At 33.3% G+C, this 8,732-nt stretch overlaps 1 long non-coding RNA gene across 1 annotated transcript in view; it reads right to left on the bottom strand.

Annotated features, from left to right (window-relative positions):
• Positions 1-8,732, bottom strand: part of LOC104910238 — a 60,212-nt gene that overhangs the window by 27,745 nt on the left and 23,735 nt on the right. The window contains exon 2 of the long non-coding RNA XR_004159223.1: positions 7,280-7,369. This is a non-coding gene — a long non-coding RNA (uncharacterized LOC104910238). The remainder of the gene's footprint in view (positions 1-7,279; positions 7,370-8,732) is intronic.

Below are 8,732 nucleotides of genomic sequence, written 5' to 3'. Positions count from 1 at the left end.
AAAAAAAGAGAGAGAAAATAAACCACACACACACACACACAAATCCCAACAATTACTTATAAAGGCTTTGTTGTTTTTTTTTGTTTGTTTGTTTTGTTTTGTTTTGTTTCAATAATGGGAGAAACAAACTGAATTGAAGTTGTGAATACAGACTTCCTCCAAGTTTATGTCAGCTGTGAAATTCAAATTTTGACATGCACATTGTACATTTCACTGCCACAAATGACAATAAAAAAATTTCCCTGTAGATACTGAATTACATGAAAACATGAATATCATATGGGTGAGTTTAGTCTTAAATTTTAACGTATCATCTTTCAGACAACAAGCATATTTATCATCATTTTTTGTTGAAATTCAGCTACTTTCAAAGAGAAGAGATTTAAAGCTTTGGGGAAAATTCTCATAAGATTTGACACTTTTTTCTACATTCCTGTAGTTAATGATATCATCTGTTAAAATATGTGTTTTCATATGCATTTTCCTAACATTATAGACTACAGATTCTTACAAGTTTTGCACATAATTTATCAGACAGCACAGCTAGCCTTACCTCTTCCCAATCCTTTGAAACAACTGCGTTCAAATATAGCACCCAGCAGAGCACTGTGACAGACAAGACAGCTTTCAGCTGGTGAGAAACTTGCCTGAGAGAGAGATGCAGATCTCTTTCTTCTCCTTACAATATTTTTTTTTAATTTATTTATTTTTTTAATGTTTCAGCTCCTGCTTCATGCTATTTCGAAGTTCAAAAGTTATAGGATGCTCAAACATTTCCATCTGAAACGTATGCTGCTGGTAAGGTGATTGCATTCCTTGAATCAAATTAAGTGACAACCACTTGAACAAAGTCTTATTTTTTCAGAGGTGCTTTAGGAAAGCACAAATTCCTGTAGAACACCTAATTAACTCATCATAAGCTGCATTTGAAAAAATAATTTTTGTAGTAGTAACACATACTATAATAAACATGGTACATATGCTATATATCATTTATGAAGCCATTTATAATAAAATTATTTTTCATGTTAAGCTCAGACATGATGGTAACTATATGCCAAACTTCTGCATCCGTGTTCACACTAGGAAAAAATACTGTTTTTCCTGATGCATTTAGAAAAACATAGAAGGAATATTACATGCTTTAAGGAACTGCTAAAAGTATGATTGAAAATGGATGTTAGCCTACAATCTAATATGGGGCTATGCAACTTGTAGATAAATCTTTAATTTATCTGTACAAAATTTCATACAAGCATTTCCCATCTAGTTTTTATCGAGTTTTCAACTAGCAATCCTCATGGTTTTCTATGAAGTCCCTTTTTTAAGAGGAAGGAGTTCAATCTGTCACTAGTAATCAGGTTTGTGCGAAACAAAACAGGAAATCATATTTTAAAACTGATGTTTACCACTGAGTGACAACAGTGCCCATTTTTTCTGTCTTGGTGTGCTTTTAGATGAACTTTCATTCATGACCCACTAACAATACCCGTTCTTTCTTGTAGTTGCAGCTTCTTTCAACAAATTCATTATATCATAAATACAAGACCAGATATGTCTGATTTTTCAGGCAGCTTTCAGAATATATATATATATATGACTTTAAAAGAATAGAAAACATTTAAAGACTTTCAAACTATATTTCTTTTTTTTTTCAAACCATAATACAAAGATAAACATCCTGTCATCCTCACTATTGCCACATATTTTATTTTTTTAAAAATGAAGTACATTCTGTAATATTAAAATTCTTATGAAGACGTGAAAAAAGTTATAGAAATCTTTCACTAACAAAACTTCAAGTTCAGGTGGTGCTAAGTTATTTTTTTTACTGTGGCATATTCTCTAACATAAGAGCTGAACAAATAACTAGAATCTAAGAAGCATTGTTTTGTTTTGCTTTGTTTTTCCCCAGAAGGTTTTAGATACACTGATATTTCTCTAAAGTGAAGATTAATAATATCAAGTACAAGTGATGATACATCACCACTGTACAAAAGATTTTATTGCAGTGTGTTTTAAATATTTTATATAAATACATATAATCCTAACACAGATTCATTCTTGTCTTAACGGTAATGAAACATTCAGTTGACTATTATTGTTGCATAGAAGTCAACATGTATTAGATTTGCTGATATTCCCATGGAGGCAGCAAGTCACAGAAAAGGATATGCAATCTTAACTTGATCTTAAATCAGTCTGAAGAGAATCAAATATATGTTGGTGATGTCAAAATTCGTGAGGACTTTTGTTTTTGTTTTGTTTTTGTTTTTCCAACCAAAGATCCATATATTTAATGTCTTAAAAACAGTCTTAAAACACTTTAACAGTCAGACAATATCTTTGAAGAACTGTGGCTAACACTCTCCAAGATATTTGTACTTTCAATGGCTTCTTCTGTGTCCTTTTTGATATTTTCCCAGACATTAGCAACAATATCAGTTTCAAGAAGATTTTCATACTCTCTTTATATGCAGGGCTAAAATTGCAAAGGTTATTTAAACAACTAAAAGCTACCTCTGCATGTACAATAGTAATTTCTATGCTAATTAACACCATCTTTACTATTCCACGTCAACTTAAAGAGTCATTCATTTTGTCAATTGCAAAGTCTTTTCTTTCCTCAATGAAAAGTTTTTATCACTGTCAGACTCATAATCCTCCTTCCAATCATTTCTAACATTACATTAGTATTGCTCCTTGTTAGATATACCCTTAGATGATGATCATTGTGTTTGTTCTGTGTTGTTCTGTGTTAGTCTGATAAAACCTATATATTGTATGTCATGTAGCTAGTATACACCCCATGAAAACTGCATGGAAGAGAATTCTCACTAGAAACCAAAAGGAGAACTGCATAGAATTACCCCTCTTTCAGTCATTGTGGAAATGTATTTCAAATGTATAGTTTTGCATTTCATCGGTGGCTAAAGAAGATTCTACATTGAGTTTGTAAAGAAATGTAAGATTTTTTTTCTTTAAAACAATTTTTATTGTTGTGAAGTAAATATAAGCTCAAGATCCACTAATCAGAGTTTCTTGTGTGAATGAGAAATTCATTCCCAGTCATTCCAACTCCACCTGACCCAACTGTCTTCAGGTAGAAGTTAGCATCAGAGGAACTGAGACCTTAGGCTTGATGAAAGTGTTTTCCATCACAGATTTGCCCTAAAACTCTCAACTAGGTTCTCTCCAGGATGAAAGCAAGTTCCTTTCATTTGTTCATTTCTTTGTTTATTTTCTATCTTTACAGCATTGTCATTAGTCTCAGACCTATAAAAGGCACAAAGGCACAATGCAACCTACAATGGCTTGAATTTTGCCAGCGTACGTAAGCAAGCATTCAGAAAATTTTCCAGAGAAATTTGTTAAAATTTGCCTTGTCACTGTCATGGTAATAACTGGGCCCAAAGCCCATTTGTAACAAATGGTTAATTGGTACTCTGATAAGAATAGATTTAACATATGTTTTTGCACTTAATGCCTTTTCCTTACAATATAACAAGAAGAGCTTGGATGACATTACTCAAAATTGGCACGAAACATCAGGATTGGTCAAGCTTTTGCTTTTGCTTTTGTTTTTGAATGGTTAGGCTAGTTATCTTAGAAGACTGTTTCCTGACTGAATTCCTTACTTTTATTGTAGAGCAAGAATAAATGACAGTCACGTAAAACACAAGAGGGAAATTCACCTTGAAATTGGTTGATGGCAGCTAGCTGGGAAACTCCATTATAGAAATTTCAGGACTTAGGCGTATAATACCAAAGTACAGTAGTTTGTACTGCATTTTTAATAAAAGAAGAAACATTGGACATCATTATCCTATCAAATGTTGTCATTTGTCACCTATTATGTGAAAACCAAGCTGCAATCCCCTGCAAACTTTCTGATTTTCCTGGTATAGTTGACTGCTTTCTGTAAGAACATGGGAGAATAGCGGTGACAGTGCAAATTCTCGAAATCATTCATTGATTGTGCCTCAGTGCCACCGAAATTATAACGATAATATGCTTAGAAGAAACCTCTTTTACACAAAGTTATCTTTCATAACCTTTCTACCAATGGGATTATACTACAGCAGTGTGCTCAGGGACCAATAAGCAGGAATTCTGTCGTCTTTTCTGCAGAGAGCAGAGGTGACACAATCCTATCTGTCATCCTCTCCCATTCTCTCCCTGAATATTTCAGAAAAATTGTTGCTATAGTATATTCAGAATATAGGCACTCTGAATGCTGCATAAAGATCAGATTTCTGGAAACAAAGCTGGTACTGAAACTGCACAGAAGACTCATATCTTGTCAGGTTTCTTTAACAAATACTTTGGTCACACAAAGACCATGATTTTTTAAGACATTCCTATTTGTAAGCTCTTTCAGATTATTCACAAGAAAGAAAGAACAAAATAGTCAGAATTTCTCATCAGCTCTAAAACACAGACAGTAACTGTCAAGAGGATTTCTTCACAAAGTGGCATCTGAGCCAAGATGAGCTGTAAACTAGGGGATCTTATTGCTACTAGTTTGTTAACACCTAATAAAGCAAAGTTAACCTTATTAAGTTTTTAGTATCATTTCAAAATGAGTGCATCTTTTAGACCAAATTCAGATCAACAGCTTTCATGCTATGACTTTTGCTTGTGTACATTTGTGCACCTTCAGAATTGTAGTTTAAGGAAAAAAATAGGCAATATATCACCCCCACTGTCTACCAGTCATTTTTATTACTGGATTTCTTTTCTGAAAGTTCAACTTCAGAAATCTGCAGTAATTACACCAAGACATAAGAAAGTCCCGCACAGCAATACATTGAAGTCTAAAATCACACCTCCAGAATACTGATGAAGAGGAAAAATAAGAACAAGAAAACAAATAAGCCAATATTACATACTGCTGCAGTCCCCTTGGTGGGCTATATGATACTACTTCATGAATAAAGATGGAGTAAACTACATTTGTAGCATAATAAGAAAAGGTAATTAGTGCCATCTATTCACCACAGTTAGAATTTGACTAGAACAATCTGATTACTCTTATCACATTTTAAACTTTGAGTAAGATTTTCAGCTCTGTAATCCAGTTAGTGGTGAAGTGTGGAGAATATAAGTCAGCTTCCCAGTATGATTGATGAGTATGTGCTGTGCAGGATAGGAGCAAGCTAGAAAAAAATATATATATAGAACTCATAATATAGACACTGTCTGCCTTCTTTAAAGCAAATCTCTTCTAAATCAGTTTGAATCCTTCAGCCAGACTAAAGTATGAGCTTAGTATCTTTTCTGAACAAACAGGAAATGGAAAACTATTCATAGGAAAGAGGTGCCTTTTTGTTGTTGTTTTTTTTTGGCTTCAACTTAGCTCTGTGATCTTTCTGATATACATTTATTATTTATATTTTGCTAACTGCTGCATCTTGCTGAAAACTGGGCTCTAGCCACATTGAGAGCTATACAAAGCAATAATTACAGTGATAGACTACTTCAAATTCTGAGATGAATTTATTGACAAAAGGTTGAATGGTTTACCATAAGACAATGACAAGCAAATATATTTAAACACCAAACTCTAATTATTGCTCACATCAAAGTAGTATTGGTAATGAGACATAGAGTTTGAAATAGGGGCACAAAATATCATTCTGGACAAATCAGCACTCCCATTGCTAGCCTCTCTATAAGTGACCCAGTGCAAGGTTCCAGATTCATTGATTGTCCCCTCTCGTGAGAACTAGAATTCAACTCCATCCAGATCTGTAACTTAATCCCAAGCACTAATGGCAACAATATGCAAGTAGAAAAAACACTTAATGTCTTTGAAGGAGGAGTGACATTTAATGATCTGTCCACCACACACTGTAATGCACAGAGGCTCCAGGAAATTATTTGTTATGATCCAAGTCTCATGAATGGAATATTTTGCAGAAAGAAAATTATGTGAAATTGAGCTTTGCTTAGCATGCCTTCAAATGTCTCTATTTTTTAGTGGTTTGCAAAATTAAGATTATTAAAGGACTTGGTGGTAGTAATGATGATAATGGTGTGAGAGCTTTTTGTTGTTTTATTCTAAGAAAGAAGATTTTTCTATGGTTGACAAAGTGGAAGCTTTTCCAGGTAAAGAGATAACTGTATATATTGCATTCTGTAATGAATAATCATACTGTTTTCTGATATGATTTTTTTAATAAACATTCATGTGGTGTGTAGTTTTGCTCTGATGATATAGCTTTATGTACCAGAATACAAATTATATTTCTTATAAAATATTTAAAATGCTGGGGGATTACTCTTTTTATATTTAATTTCCACCCACGGTGTTTTGCAAGCTTCCAATGACAAGATTTTTCCTCTTTTTCGTATATGTTGCAGAATATGAGGAGTTATACATTTCCTGTTATTTTCCCTGGTGCACTGCAATTCTCCTTCCAAAAAGATACACTTATTTAAAGAAAAAAAAAAAAAAAAGAACAGTAAGGGCAGGTAATTGTCGAGGAAGTAAAATGGGTAGATTTAAATAAAATCCTTATTTAGATCAGACCTTTGCCCTAACAATACTCCACATTCACAGCTTTCTCACATTTACTTGTCCCTACATCTGCAGGGAACCTTATGTCCTTGACAAGTAATTTAGCCCACCCTGTTATCTATAGCACAGGAGTTCAGTTCACTGAATCCAGAAGATTCAAACTATTCAAACTATTTAATCCTCTGAAACATCAAGCATGTATATATTTACCTTGAGAAGATATTTAAACAGGTAATTTAGGTATTATTGTTATTTACCATTCAGGGCGATGAATGCAGTTTTCAAAGCATAAAAATATTACTAGTGTCCTGAACTGGGGACAATTATTCCCTTTTTTTTTAATTGTGATATTCAGGCCCTGATTAATTTAAGTGCTAAGCTGAAAATTCAAGAGGAAATATGAAGTACTTCTATTAATAAAATGAAAATTCAAAGCTTCATTTCTTCATCCAAATGTCTTATATACCTTTATGGCTTTTCATTACATCTAAGCATTTCATAATGCTTAATGATTTTACTGCATATTTCCTCAGCAAGATTACCAATACTGTATTACAGATTAAATAGTAACATTCATTGACTTAGGTGAAATATAGGCACCTGATCTAAAAATGAAGTCTTCAAAACTGCTACACTCTTGTCTTTTATCTCCAGAGGTGTTTGAGGATTTTCATTCACTTTGGCCCTGATCTTTCCTCCATTAAATAAAAAAAAGAATGTTTTCAACAGGCAAGGATGCAAAGGCAGTTGTCTTACAGCAATTTTTGGAGAGAGGAGTAGAGTAGCAGAATTTTGGCCCAGGGACTTTCTTCTTTTTATTAATCAGATTTTGCTTCACTCAAATATCTGTAAGAAAAAAAATGAACTTTCTTTAATGCTGAATTAATGTTTCAAATACTCCTGAGCATTAAAACACTGTTCCAGTATTTTAAGGTATAGTTGCTGAAAAAGAGAATAAAATATCAATTAGTATAATGTAAGTCAATAGAGCATATGGCAGGGAAAAGATTATAAATAAGTAATAACATAGAGGTATCTGCAGGTTCAGGTGAGACAAATATCAGTAGGCAGCATAACTTACTCCTTTTCAGAACAGACCTTAGGACTGCAGAGAAAGCTAGCACTATAATGGTTGCTGAAGAAATTGTGGTGCCCAGGTGCCCATGCAGTCTGGTACAGTTGGCTGCCACTGGATTACCTGAGAATCTTGCCAGATTTGTATTCATTACAAGTGATTTTTTTTTCTTTGTGTATGAGTAATGAAATGATTATACTTCCCTATGCATCTTTACTTCGAAAAACTATGTACTACTGAGGTCTCCCTGTAGTAATAACGTAAAAGGAAAAATTCTACAAAATGTAGTCAAAAAATAATAGAAAGAGAGAGAGAGATCTGGAAACAAAACTGCCATATTTGAAATTTCAGTCTTTAAATCTTTTCTTTCTTTCTTTTTTTTTTTCTTTAACAAAAGCAAACAAGCAAACAAACATCAAACCAAAGCATCTACCTAAATATATTTGTAATCAAGTGTATGAATGCCATATAGTAGTCAAAAAGTGTGGTGCCTTACTGGCCACAGAATTACTGTATCTAAACTTGAGAAGATTCCTTCACTGCCACAGCTATGTAGCACTAGCATCTGTTTGTGTGCCAGAGATATGCCTCACTGATTTACAGTAGTGCAGAAAATAAAATGGATAACAATTTGTAAAAATTGTAGTATAGAAAGTGAACATAACTATTGAAGATAAAAATATGTATTAGTTCTTTTGTTAATCAGTTATTCCACTAGGCTACAATCATATCCATCTTCCATTTGACTAGCAGAAAAAAGTAAAACAATTTTTTTTAAATCTACTTGAATAAATTACCAAGAAAAACTGGTAGATGCTAGAGATTTTCAAATGCAGACCAATTCTTTTTCTGAAAGATATTAGTCAAATTCAGTTCTTTAGAAGTAGCTAAAAATCAACTGGATGGTTTACTCGAGAGAGAAAGGTAGATTACTAGAGCACTTCACTTGAAACATGATTCTGATATTGAGAACCAACAGAGCTGAAGCTGAACTGGAAACTTCATAGGTAGAAAATCAGCCCTCGTATTTAATTCTGATCAAAACAGTGAGCAGTAGGCACATGTTTTGGGTTAATGCATTCCAGGTTCATTAACCCTATTCGTTTGGGTTATACATGCAAACAAGGAAAACGC

The sequence above is a fragment of the Meleagris gallopavo genome, chromosome 3, assembly GCF_000146605.3.
Source record: "Meleagris gallopavo isolate NT-WF06-2002-E0010 breed Aviagen turkey brand Nicholas breeding stock chromosome 3, Turkey_5.1, whole genome shotgun sequence".
Lineage (NCBI taxonomy): Eukaryota > Metazoa > Chordata > Aves > Galliformes > Phasianidae > Meleagris > Meleagris gallopavo.
This window is presented reverse-complemented; position numbering and strand designations above follow the sequence as displayed.